We start from the raw sequence: 14,572 nt of genomic DNA on the forward strand, positions 1-14,572 counted from the left end.
TGCGTTGTTCCTCCTAAACCTTCGTTTCCAACAGCTTTCGCAACCTTCAGAGAATGCTGCTTGACGAGTCACTTCACTGGGTCTTCTTCTTTGATTTCCAAATCGCAACAACGCCCTCTACCATCAACTGAGTCGCTCAATCATCTGTTCTCTACCACTGTTGACGATTCAATTCACCATCTTACCACTGCATCAGCTACTTCAGTTTCATTTGACCAACTGTGTAATCCTTTTTACTCTTACCTTGATCCTAATATGATTGGAGAGTGGGTTTGTTCATAACTCTATGCTTATATTCAAGCAAGAGATTGGTCAATTGCTTTACTTTCTTCCACTACATAGTACATGTTTGATGAATGTGAACTTAATAATCAGTGAAGTGCTTTACTTCTTTTTTCTTGCACATTACATATTTGTTGGATTGCTAGGCCTAAACTTATTGCTGATTTTTTAAAGTATTACTTCCTTGCACATTACATGTTTGATGAATTGCTTTGTATTATAAATATTAGGTAGCAGAACTTAATAATCAGTGAATTGCATCACTTCCTTTCTCTTGCACATTACATGTTTGTTGAATTGCTAGGCCTAAACTTAGTTGTTGATTTTTTTATAGCATTGCTTCCTTGCACATTACATGTTTGATGAATTGCTTTGTATTATAAATATTAGGTAGCGAAACTTAATACTCGGTGAATTGCATCAATTCCTTTTTCTTGCACGTTACATGTTTGTTGAATTGCTAAGCTTACCATAATTAGTCACGGCCAGAATGGTGCACCGCTTATCTTACTTCTATTCCTTACTCTTCCTCTGTCCTTATTTTTCTTCTTCTTTCAAAAACAAAGAACACTTAACAAGAACAAAGTCTTTCCACCAGGTCCTAAAGGCCTTCCAATAATTGGAAATCTTCACCAGTTAGATACTTCTTCCCTTTATCTTCAGCTATTCCAATTCTCAATGAAATATGGCCCTATATTTTCCATTCAATTAGGTCTAAAGTCAGCAATTGTTATTTCATCCCCTAAGTTGGCCAAAGAAGCATTGAAAAACCATGATCGTGAATTTGCTGGAAAACCAAACATGATTGCTCAATAAAAACTTTCCTACAATAGATTGGAGATATTTTCTTAATTTTATATTCTTATAAGCATACTATAATATACTAATTCAGATTGAATTTTATGTGGACCTAACCATTGTGGTGTATTGCATTACATGATATAAATTGAAACTTTAATGATCATATGAACCTCATTTCAATCTATTATACATGTTGTAAACCCCGCTAATATCGGTAAATAATTAGTTAATAAATTGTATTTTAATTAGAAAAGCTAAAAATGTAAAACTAATATTAATATAAGATAGAGCTCATCAAAACGAGAATTTTGATATCAATTTCAAAAATTTGGCCTAAAATCGGACTAGAAGGGCCAAACCGGTTGAATTGGGGTCCAAACCGGACCCGTGGGTTCAACCGGACCTATAAGATAAAAGAAGCATCAGCTTCTTCTTCCTCACTTCATACACCACGCAGAAAATAGAAAGTGGAAGAGGAGGAAATCCCTAACCTTCATCCAATCTTCAAACCACCGTATCTTCCTCATTTAAGCTCCGATCACCGCACCGTTTGCAGCCACGCGTCCAGCGCGTCGAGCTCTACCTTTCTATTGGATCAATTTTACTAGTAAGCTTCACTTTTGAGTCAGAATCTCTACCTCCTTTCTTTGGTAAAATTGAAAATCTATATTGAATCTTGTCCAATTTTTGTGTTTTAGGTTCAAGTTAGCTTCCGGGACTTATGGACTCAAGCTATTGAGAATATGGGTATGGTAAGAATACCCTAACACTAGCTCAATCTTGTTTTTTTTATGGAAAAACTGAAATTAGAATATGTATATGTATTAGGTGTAGACTAAGTGGGTATATATGCTTTGGAATTGAATTGGGAATATTAGGAGGCTTGTTGGTGATCAAGGCTTGGTTTGTGGCTATTTTAATTGAGCTTGGAGGGACTGTGTTTTGTGTTGTGAGGCTGCCTTGGGTGAAACTAAGTGGTCGGCCAAGGTATGATTTAAGTTTCGCACGTTTAATATTTACGGTGTTGTGAAAACTTAGATTAGAGGAACCATAGGATAAGTTGAATTGTTTATTATATTTAATGATTAGCCTTGTAATGTTGTTGGAATAGATTTGTTGGTGGATATATATTGGAATTATGAGGTGTGGAAGTTATTAATGGTATGCTCTTGTATTTATTTATGATGGATTATGGTTACTGTTTGTTAATAAGGATGTAGAGTTGTGTTGTGGTGGTATTGCATATGCTGTAACTAATTCTGTGATGATCAAAATTGCGTGGAACCAAGTCCTGGTTAAACCTTGAAATATTTGGAACTGAACTGGAGAATTTGGGATCTTTTCGTTAAATATATTATTTATGGTGAACTTTCAAATTGTAGTCGTGGAATCTGATTTTTACTGCATAATTTTTAGAACAGCAGTAACTTGTTGGCTCTGCTGCGAATGTTTCAAAATGAATTTTGAAATGAAACCAATTTTAAATAAAGCTTTAGTCCTATTATTTTAACTTCGTAAAATTTCAAAATGGTTGGACTTGTGGTTTTAAAGATATGAATTTTTGAAATACGATGCATTATACAATAAAAGCCAGATTCTGTTTTCTTAGATCAGCAACTTTGAGCGTTTATAACTTCTTATTATGGATGGATATTCAAGTGCAAACAATTGGAGGTGAAAAATTATTATGCTTAGCAGTTGTGATTTAAATTTCAGAATTGTCCATGATTTAATGAGTGAGTTATGGGACTTGGAAGAGGACATGTTCATTGGCCTTTAAAACAGAATTTTGCAGAAAGTTACTCAACTTCCAAGTTACATAACTCCTTCATTAAAAATGATTTTACCTGAAACTAATTGGAAAAGAAACCTGGATATGTTAAGTTGAACTATATTAAATTTTAAGGCGATTGGATTTAATTTGAATTTTATATGGAATTTAGATATCATATGCTGCTGTTATTTTCTGGTTTCTAAGCACTGTAGAGCAGTCAGTGTTTCTCCTTGGTTTCTGAGGCTAGTTAAATAAAAAAAATTGTGATTTTTTATTTGTTAGAAAGCTTATTCCGAGGTGAACGTCTGGACATAAAGTTTGCCCAATTCCGAGTTCATTTGTTATATTAAAAACAGAAAAGAAAATAGAGTATCGAGGATGTCTTAGAGATAGTCATGGGTCCGAGAAGTCAAAGATTAATCTTCGTGTTATGTGATTGATTTAATGTTAAAGTTGGGTTGATTTTAAGATTATTCGATATTAAAAAGGCTGAGAAGAGTTTGATAAATGGTTTGGTCAGGACCCGGAAAGGGTAAACGTGATGAGTTATAAGGGAATGATGTGAAAGCTAAATGAATACATGTTACTATGGCTATAAAGAATGAATGTAAGGAAATGATGATGATAAATGATGAGATTTGGAAATGACTGTGTGTGGCCGAAATGTTCGATTTGGCAAGTTGAGGACGAAAGTTCCCTCTCTTGTCGTGATGCAGGTGTGGGGAAGGTGGAAAGGTACTCTCTTTCATATTGTTTCCCCCACATTCTTCTCGGGTTGCAAGGTGGAAAGGCACACTTCTTCGAGTGGAAAGACACTGTCATTCGTATATCCTCTAGGAGAAGGTGGAAAGACACACTCCTTCGATGTGGAAAGGCACTCTCCTTTGTTTATGATCCTCCTAGAGATGCGCAACCTAGAGACCAATGTCTGGGTTAACTACCAGATGTGTCGGATTCTGGCAAAGTAACCGACACGTGAGCTCACGGCCAGTAGGATAGACATTCATCATATGCATTTGTTTGTTTTGATTGCTATGCATTTCCTGGGTTGCTTAATTGATATATATATCACATGCTACCTGTTATACTTGCTACTTGTACTATCTGCTCATTACTTGTGCGTGAACTTGTTTGGTTGCTTGTTTCTGTTGCATTATAGATGATGGAGGAAATGGAAAAATGGTTTGGTGTTAGATTAGGATTGAAATTGAGTAAGTTAGGTAGATTTAGAATACCTATAACTGTTTATGGCTTCTGTTTAGTAACTAAGTTGGATAATTGAATAACGAAGTTCTAGGATTGCCTATGGCATTCTCAGGACCTTATTTATTATACGCGTGACACTTTTACCATGCTGAGAACCTTCAGTTCTCATTCCATACTGTGTTGTTGTTTTTTAGATGTAGGTCGAGAGGCTCCTCGCCAGGCGTCTGGATCTTGGGAAGCGAAGTAGTCCTTGGGTGTATTTTGGGTTTCTGTTTGTATATATGTAGATATGTATTTAGCTTACTCTCCAAGTAACTTATGTATGCTGCTCCTCTTAGAGGTTGAGGGAGAGATAGGAGTTCACTTTGGTACTTTGGTGTATTTTGAGAATACTTATGTATGTTTATATGCATATATATATATATCCTCCGGCCAGCCTTAGCTTTGCAGGCTGAGTCAGGAGCTAGTTATGTTATTTCGTTGGCTTTTCTTTCTCTCTTATTTATCTTTATCACTTCTTTTTAGGTTTCTTAACACGCAAGTAATTCGATTCCTCGAGCGTTGTGCTTTTCATTTTGCAAATTTGTTTTACCCGTTTTTCAAGGTTCCTAGTTGAGTATCTTTTTCCTTATTATTATATATTTTTTTTTTACTTTTAGAAGTCGTAATATCATACTATCTCAGTCTTATGACTTAAGCATAAGATTAAATATAGTAGGGTGTTACACATGCTATCATTCTTATTTCAATCACATATGGCATTTAACTTGAATTTATACATAGGTTGTTTATACATATCTAACTAATACTTATTCATTAGTTTGTATAAATTTTATTAGACATCTTTAATTTAAATTGCTTTCTACTTTAAATTATTATATTATGATTTAATATTTGATATTAAAGCTTATTAGTTTATTTTGTTATAAGTTTTGCAGTTATTATTAGAAAGAAAAGAATAAATTCTACTAAAGATGAGTGCAGAAAGGCCAGATTAAGAAGAAAATCAATATTACTACTGAAAAGAGGGTGACAAAAAAGAACTGGGGACTCTCAAATTGATGAAAGGAATATGAAAAATTTAGAAAAAAAAAGTGTTAGCTGAAATCACGAATAGAGAGTCAAAAAAGAAAAAGATTTTCATTGTTATTGGTGAAAATTAAAAAAAAAAGTTGCATGGATAAAGATTTTGTTACAAGTACTTCATACCTACCAGCACATATGTTGACTGATGAACTTGAAAGACTAAAGTCTTTTACACAAATATTTTTTAATCCCAATGCATTTCAATATGGAGTTTCTGCTGGTCAAGATTATTCAAATACAAAGAAATCTATGACACATCCAAGTTGTCATTTATCTTCTGGACGACATGTGATCAATGGGATATTATCTCAAGATTCTGAATTTGATATTTTAGAAGATGGATTAGTTTCTGTTAGAGTTGATTATGATTTCAACTATGATGATATTTCTGGTGAGTTTGCTATGATAAATTAATTTTTTTATGCTATTAGTAGTGTTATCCATTCTTTGAGTTAGTTTAGTGTTTAACTTTTCTATTTTATATGCAAGCAGCTTCTCAAAAATTTTACTCTCTAAGCATTGGTTTATATGAAAGTAACACTAATTTTCAAGAAGGTACTATTATGCTATGTTTTTATTATATTGTTCCACATATATTCATTTTGTCAATTACTTTTACATTTATTTCATTTTGAAGTTAAATTTATTTAGTTGAGAAATATTATATTTGATTTGATACAGGTAATGGTCACCAAAAAAATAACTTTCAGTTCACATATGGAGGTAAAATGTTACTTTTCACCTATAAATATTCTTTTTCTTTTGTATTGTATATTCTAAAGAAAAAATTTTGTCATATAATGCAGATTATTTTGATTTCGGTGATCCAATTTCAATTTGTCAAGAGTGTGGTGCTTTAATATGGTATGATAAAAGAAATCGAAAAAATAGAAATTATATCATTCCAGAATTTAGTCTATGCTGCAGTTTGGGAAAAGTGCAATTGCCTTTTCTAACAGAGCCTCCTGAAGTTTTAAAAGAGTTACTTTATGACTATGGTTCAAAGCATTACAAGAATTTTCAAAATAATATCAGAGCACATAATCAAATGTTTGTATTTACTTCTTCTACTTGAAAGGTGGAGTCATTTATAAACAAAGGCCATATACGTGCTACAACGGTCTACAAGATTAGTAGAGAAAATGTTCATTATATTGGTAGTTTAATGCCTATGCCCGGTGAAAAACTTAAGTTTGCTCAGTTGTATATCTATGACACAGAAAACGAAGTAAACAATAGGATAACACCATTTAGGTAATTTGCTTTATCTAAACTTAATTACTAATATTTTGTTTTTTTCATTTATATTTTCTGTCTATTTTCTGTATCATTTTGTTTAGCTATAGAAGTTCTTTTTTTTTTTACTTCTTTTTTATTGATGTTGTAGGTCAAATGATTTTGAATATGCTATTTACCCTGAGATTGTTAGCAAGTTACAAAAGATGGGAGAATTTATATTTTGCCTGATGTTTTTGAAGTGGCTGCTTTAGTTGTTGGTGATATTGATTCTCTTTCATCAACTAGAGATATAATCTTAGAAAGGCAAGATGGTCACTTAAAGCATATAAATGAGATTCATGTTGCTTATCTTGGTTTACAATATCCACTTCTTTTTCCATATGGAGAAGATGGCTATAGAATTGATATTCAACATAAAACCATTGGGAGTTTGAAACCTAACAAGAGGAGCAAATTGATCATGCGACAATTTTTTGCATTTAGGCTTCAAATGAGGAAAACAGAAGCTCCAACAATACTGGTTTCTAAAAAACTTTTTTCAGCAATTTGTAGTGGATGCTTACACTATGATTGAGTCAGAACGTTTGTTATATTTTAGGATTCATCAAAAGGAACTTAGAGCTGAAGATTACAAGAGTTTGAAAAATGCTAAATCTACAGGTCAAACAAGTAGCTCAAGTGTAGGAAAAAGAATAGTTTTGCCATCAAGTTTTATAGGAGGTAGGCGTTATATGGATGGCTTATACCATGATTGTGTTGCAATTTGTGGCCATGTTGGTTATCCAGATTTGTTTATCACTTTCACATGTAATTCAGAATGGCCAGAGATCAAGCGACTTTTAGACCCTTTACATCTCAAACCAGTAGACCGTCCTGACATTGTTTGTCGAATGTTCAAAATGAAGCTTGATATGCTAATTAAAGATTTGAAAAAGGAAAGATTCTTTGGTAAAGTTGTTGCTGGTAAGGTGTACATTAAAAAAAAGTATATACTATTTTTAGAACATTAAGTATATCTATAGTTGCTAATACATACTATATTATGATTTATGCGCAGATGTTCATACAATTGAATTTCAAAAACGAAGTCTACCACATGCTCATATTTTGATATTCTTGGATTCTTTAAGCAAATTTCCAAATCTAAAAGATATAGATAAGGTAATTTGTGCTGAGATTCCTAATAAATTTGAGCATCCAGAGTTGTACAAGGCTGTAAAAAAATTTATGCTTCATGGTCCATGCGGTTCTACAAATATATTTTCACCATGCATGAAAGAAGGTCGTTGTTCAAAGTTCTATCCCAAATCTTTTACTGATTTAACAACTATTGATGCTGAAGGGTATCCAATATACAGAAGAAGAAAGACTGGTTGTTATGCTGCAAAAAGGAAATGTGGCTCTATATAATCGCTATGTTGTTACTTATAATCCTTCTTTGCTAATGAAATATCAAGCACACATGAATGTTGAGTGGTGTAATCAGAGCTTAGCAATTAAGTAACTCTTCAAATATATAAACAAGGGTTATGATCGCGTCACTGCTATTTTAGATAATGCTGATGATAGTGAACGCTCAAATAAAGTTATTGATGAAATAAAAAACTGTCTTGATTATAGATATATATCCCCATGTGAAGCTGTTTGGAGAATATTTACATACCCCATTCATTCTAGAGAACCTGCTGTATAGAGATTGAGCTTTCATTTGCCTGGTCGGAATCCAATTCTATATGAAGATGGTGAAGATATTGATGATATTCTGTCAAAATTCGGGATTGATCAATCAATGTTTACTACATGGATGGATGCTAATAATAGTTACTCGGAGGCTAAAGAGTTGACATATTCTGAGTTTCCAAGATTCTTTGTTTATAATAAAAAAGAAAAAATATGGTAAAAAAGAAAGTGTGGCTATACTATTGGAAGGCTTTATTATGTACCTCCAATATGTGGAGAGTTATTTTATTTACGAATGATGTTGAATTTTGTTCGAGGTCCTACCAACTATGACCAAATCAAAAGTTCAAATGGTGTTATTCACAATAGTTTTAGAGATGCTTGCTTTGCTTTGGGATTACTTAATGATGATAGAGAATATATTGAAGCTATCAAAGAAGCTTCATGTTGGGGTTTAGGTGATTATCTAAGGAAGCTTTTCACTGTAATGTTGATGTCAAATAGTGTGAGCGGACTACAACATGTTTGGGAAGAAACTTGGAGGCTTCTAACAAATGATATTTTGTATAATGAAAGAAAATTGTCTAAAAATTTAGGTTCTCCTTGATTCTAATAAAAATTTATTTTTTAATGATTCATATTGTGTTTCTTACTATAACTATTTTATTTGTTCTTAGATTGTTTTTTCTTTTTGTTTGCAGATTTATCTTTGACGATGATAAGCTAAAAACAAGATGCTTATATGAAATTGAGATGATGTTGTAAGATAATAGGAAGAGCTTAAAGGAATATCCTGATATGCCTTTTCCAGAATGTTTTGTGAGGCTGAAATTTTAAAATGGTTTAATTTATAAGGAGCTAAACTATGACAAGAACAATTTAAAAAATGAGTTTCAAACATTATTCTCATCCTTAACACAAGAACAACAAGGTGTTTTTGAGAAAATTGTGGAAGCAGTTTCTTAAAAAAATGGTGGAGTACTCTTTGTATATGGCCATGGAGGAACAGGTAAGACTTATCTTTGGACAGTTTTGACTTCTTTTTTAAGGTCACAAGTAATGATTATTCTTACTATTGTATTGAGTGGAATTGCTGCTTTGCTACTACCTGGAGGTAGAATAACTCATTCTAGATTTGCTATACCATTAACGGTATATGAAGATTATGTATGTAATATCAAACAAAATAGTGAACTAGCTGAATTGTTAAAGCAAACAAAGCTTATCATATGGGATGAAGCATCTATGGTTCACAGATATAGTGTTGAGGCAGTTGATAAAAGTTTAAGACACATTATGTCATCTACAGATAATAATATTGCTAATTTGCCTTTTGGTGGGAAAGTAGTGGTTTTTGGCGGAGATTTTAAACAAATTCTTCCTGTCATTCTTGGAGGTGGCAGGACAGAAATTGTTAATGCAAGCATATGTTCCTCTTATATATGGGACTATTGTAGTGTTTTGAAACTTACAAAAAAAATGATATTAGAGGAATCTTCACATAATGATGAATTGACTCTGTTTTCACAATGGATCTTAAATGTTGGAGATGGCAATATAGGTGGGCCTAATGATGGCATCTCTGAGATTATGATTCTTATTGAGTTGCTCATATTAAATGTTGAAGATCCTCTTAGTTCTATTGTGGATTGTATATATCAAAATCTTCTTGAAAATCACTTGGATTCTAATTGGTTGCAATCACGAGCAATTCTTTATTCTACGCTTGATGTCGTTAAGAAGGTAAATTAATATATTATCATGAAAATTTCAGGAGATGAAAAAATTTACTTAAGTTCAGATAGTGTTGACAAATCTTATGGAAGCGTATAGTATGCTACTGAAACACTTACTCCAGAGTTTTTAAATAGCCTCCAATGTTCAGGATTACCTCATCATGCTTTGAAATTGAAGGTTGAAATTCCTATAATGTATTTAAGAAATCTAGACCAATTTGCGGGTTTATGTAATGACCCCAGGCTAATTATAACAAGGTTATCTAATCATGTATAGAAGCAGAAGTATTAGTTGGAAGCTATCTTGGCAAAAAGGTCTTAATCTCACGCATGTGCATGTCTCCTTCTCAATCACCATGGCCTTTCAAATTAGATAGGAGACAATTTCCTATTGTTGTTCATATGTCATGACCATCAATAAAAGTCAAAGACAATCTCTTAGCAATATTGGGGTGTATCTTTCTAAACTCGTGTTTAGTCACGAACAACTTTATGTTGCTATATCTCGTGTTTGAAATAAGAAGGAGTTAAAAATCCTTATTCACAACAAAGAAGGACATACTTTAAATAGCACAGCAAATATTGTATTTAAAGAAATTTTTTCAAATTTAAAATAACATGTTATTTTTTTATTACTACTATTTGTTATTTTTTTCTTTTATTATTTTTATTCTACATTACAATTAAATATTTTAGGTATTTTTATTATATTTTATCATAGTTAATTTTAGTCCAAATATACCCGTGATTTTTCACGAGTAATTCACGGGTAAAAATACTAGTTTTAAATAAATTAAAGTAACCTAAAATACTAGTCCGTTAATCTAATATTTAAAAATTAAATTAAATTTAAAAAATTAAAATTAAATTAAATCCTTAGCAAAATTTTAAATTAGTGAGCCCAAAATTAACATGGACACATCTACATCTTCATGCCCATTATAACATTCATTATAGCAAACACAAAAATTTGAAAAAACAGAGCACTTCAGCACAACTTTTGCCATTCCAGTTCTCTTTATCATATATTTTTTACTCTTTTCCGAGCCTGATCACAGGGAGTGGTTGCAGATTGAAAATAGTCCATGGATTGTTTTTGGTTGTGTAGCATGATAGCTTAGGATTTTGTTTTGGTCACACGTTGATTTCGTTCGACAAAGTTACGTATGAAGGAAACAATTTTTTTCGGGTTTTTATGCAATAGTTCCACAAAGAACGATGGCCATATATGAGCTTGTTCATATCATAAGGTGTTTTGATTTTTTGTGTTCCCAGAAAAATATTCTTTGTTTGCATTAATTAGGGCATGACATTTTTTTTGTGATTCGATCTTTCCTTATGGATTTAAGGATTTAGTAGTATTTTGTGATGACCAATATATACATTTTTGTTCAAACAATTTGGTTCTTGTTGTTTGACTATGTTTACCTAATATAACAGGATTTGTAGTTTAAGATGAGTTATTTACTTGCTTTAGTATCTGGATCTACATCAACAAGATCTTCAATACTCATCTCTAGCACTATCTCTAGTTAGGTTTCTAAACAATCACAAGCTGCTTCAAAGAGGATCACAACCTCAAGGCCAAGGAGAAAATCATTTATCAATGTTGCGAGTTCCCAGCAATCAAAAGCTACTTCAAAAAAGGCTAAAGTGACATCTTCCAATAATGCTTATGGACAGCAAGCAACTATGCTTATGGTGCTGCCAAGCCCACCCAAGACTATTAACACATTCCAACTCAAGTTCATGATAAGGACACCACCCAAAATATGAAAAAAATGTCGTGATTATGATGTGTGAAATTTTCTATTTTTTGGAATCTTTTGTTTTTCTTGTTAGATTTTTCTTTAGTATGATTATGATACGTGAAAATTAGTTTAAAGACCATATTTTGTTATGTTGGACTTTTATTGTGGAGCAAATTATCGTGCTCTGATTTTGTTATTTTTCTATGAATCTTTTGTCGTTGTAGCCAATAATAATGTTATAATTGATGATTAAGTGATATGCTAGAGTTTTAATTGTTGTTATGCTCATGAATTATTTGATTTAAATAGAAGGTAAAATACAACATTTATTTTCATTCAGTTTAACAATCCATATGAGTTCAATAAAATAACATTGCAAATGCATAATCTAGCATTTAAATAGAAGGCAAAATATAGCATCTATTTAACTACAGATGCACAATCCATAATTTCATTCAATTCACTAAAACAGCATTTTATTAAAATCTCATTCAATTCAACAATGCAGCAATAAAATCAACATCACTATAATTTCTTAGCCAAAATATAAAACACAAGTTAAGGATTTAATAATTTCTCTTAAACTTTTATTATCTCCAGCAACATCATTGCAGTAAAAATCTCCCAAATTTAATAGTAGTTATTTTTTAACAAATTAAAATTAATGCAACTGTCAATCCATCTAAAGCAAATATCACTGCAACATGAACCTGAATTTAACTTTATCCAATTTGCCCTTCAAATTTTTTACCTTCATTCTTAACTTTGACACTTGTGGATCATCTTCTGGTTGTATTCATACAAAATAGCTGCCTTCTTCTCCAATCTAGACCAAACATGAGACAACCTAATCACACTCACAAATTACCTAAACATATAACTGAACAACAAATAAACACAACGCTAAACATCACCCTCATCCCAAGGTTAACGCAGCCCTAGAACATGTGTCCAGGATTTTCTACCATCGATGAAGTAGCAAGCACAAGCTATTTTTCATAGTAGCAAGTTATCCTCCTTCGACGTGCTTGGTTGCTATTTTGTGTCACCTGCTTACTGCTTCGCGTCGCTTCAGATTGACATGCTTCAAACTCCATTGAAATCAGGTATAAAAAACTGAGCTCGAGAGAAAATGCAACAGCAAGGACAAGACTAGGTTTTGCAATTAGGGTTTTGAATAGGACTTATTTTGGCGTTTATCTATTTATTTATTCTTTATTCAATAACGATTACAAACAAATTTTCTGTCCCAACGGATACTAACCTCCACCTGTACAACAGCGTTAATGACATATTAGCCATGTTGACCGTAGGACAACATTAATTAGATTTAGAAATTCTAAAGATACAAATAAATAGAACGTTTTAAATATTAGCGATAATTTTGAGATTTATATGTAGAAATAAAAATGATATTTTATTCATTAATTATTATTAATTAGTGTTGTTTATGTTATTTAGTAGGAGTGTTGTCTTTCGTAAAATATACGTTTTATAAGAAAATTGAAAATTTTGGCCTTTTGCGGCCACTGCAACTTTATTTTTGTCAACCATTTTTTTTTATTTTTAAAGAAATAATAAATTTTTAAGAATTTTTAAGTTATTATAAAATCTTTTAAAAATTCATTTATTTTTTTCTTGAGAAGCCTTCAACCTTATAACAATTGTTTTCAAACCCTACTTATCTTTTAAAAATTTTTAAAATTTCAATTAGCATTATTACGTCTGTATGTCATTTCTTATTATGAGTTTTTTTTAGTAATTTGCTCTCTTTTTTTTATTTGTTTACTAATTTGACTAATATGAAATTTGATAAGATAAGGGATTAAATAACTGAAAAATAAGATTAGTAAAGAATATTCTTTAAATGTTAAATTTATGTATTGAATTCTTTTTCTTGTCTCCATAATTCAAAAATTTTTTTTTATAAGCCACAGCTAAAGTAGCAAAAATAAAGGTTTGAATACCGTTTGTAAATAATCAAAGGAGCATAACAGGTATAGGAACTATTAAGGGAGTTCGTTTGGAGTCATTTTTGAAAAAAAAATTTAAATGATATTTTTTTAAAAGATCTTTTATAAAAGTTAGTCGATTCCATCTAGTGGGACAAAATTTTGTTGTTATTGTTGTTGTATTTTTTACAAAAATAAAAATAATTTTATATTTGGATATCTTATGTAAAATGATCTTTTAATCTATCAATTATATTTGGATAAAATAAGATAAAAGTACTTTTTCGTTTATTTATTACGTAAAAAATATTTTTTAAGAAAAAAATCTTTTAAAAAAAGATATAAATTGTAGCTTTTCAAAAAAATTTTTTTAATTTTTTTAGTATTTTTATTTTTACTATTAAAAATTTACCAAATATACTAAAAAATAAAAAATAATTTTTTTAGTAAATTTTTTTTATCGATTTAACGGCGTCCAAATAAACACTATATGTCTAGAAAATAACGACACAACAAACAAGTAAGGTGACCATGGAGATCATCCAATTAAAAAAGAAAAAAATGCAAACAAAGGGAAAATAAAAGTTGCGTTGTTAGCACTTAGATAAACAGCTTAATTAAATTTATTTTGAAAAAATAACTTAAACAATAAATGTTTACATTAAAAGTAAGTTACACATTAATATCTATCATTTTTATAAATCCAAAAAACTAAAAAAAGAAATTTTTGAATCTTCGCCCTTAGCACAGTTGCACACTGCATTAAGAAAAGCAAAATGACAAGGAGGCCCCTGAATGGGCACTGGACAACCCCAAAAAAAAAAACACGGCTTTCCGAGGGGCCAAGCAATTACGCTAATATATATAAGAAGTGATAAATTAGACCAAAAACTCGCAGTGTTACTCGTTTCGCGTGCTGCATCGCGGAAACCCTACAACCCCCTTCTCTGTTATTACCAATAAGCATGGATCCTTCCCCTCTCTTTCATTAGAAACCCTAATTCGCCTCTCGTTATTCACTGCCTCCGATTCGAGATCTTGCCCCCCCAAAAACACACACTCACA

The 14,572-nt window shown here is 31.4% G+C and overlaps 1 long non-coding RNA gene across 2 annotated transcripts; it reads left to right on the forward strand.

Moving 5' to 3' along the window:
* Nucleotides 1–1,384: 1,384 nt before the first annotated feature.
* Nucleotides 1,385–4,532, forward strand: LOC107480967 (uncharacterized). Of its 2 annotated transcripts, none has more exons than XR_008007313.1 (4): nucleotides 1,385–1,690; nucleotides 1,782–1,835; nucleotides 1,912–2,070; nucleotides 4,258–4,532. It is a non-coding gene; the product is annotated as an uncharacterized LOC107480967 (long non-coding RNA). The 2 variants fall into 2 exon arrangements; XR_001590537.3 differs by having other exon boundaries at nucleotides 1,782–1,830; nucleotides 4,258–4,512.
* Nucleotides 4,533–14,572: the final 10,040 nt, after the last annotated feature.

Source organism: Arachis duranensis, chromosome 3, assembly GCF_000817695.3.
Source record: "Arachis duranensis cultivar V14167 chromosome 3, aradu.V14167.gnm2.J7QH, whole genome shotgun sequence".
NCBI lineage: Eukaryota > Viridiplantae > Streptophyta > Magnoliopsida > Fabales > Fabaceae > Arachis > Arachis duranensis.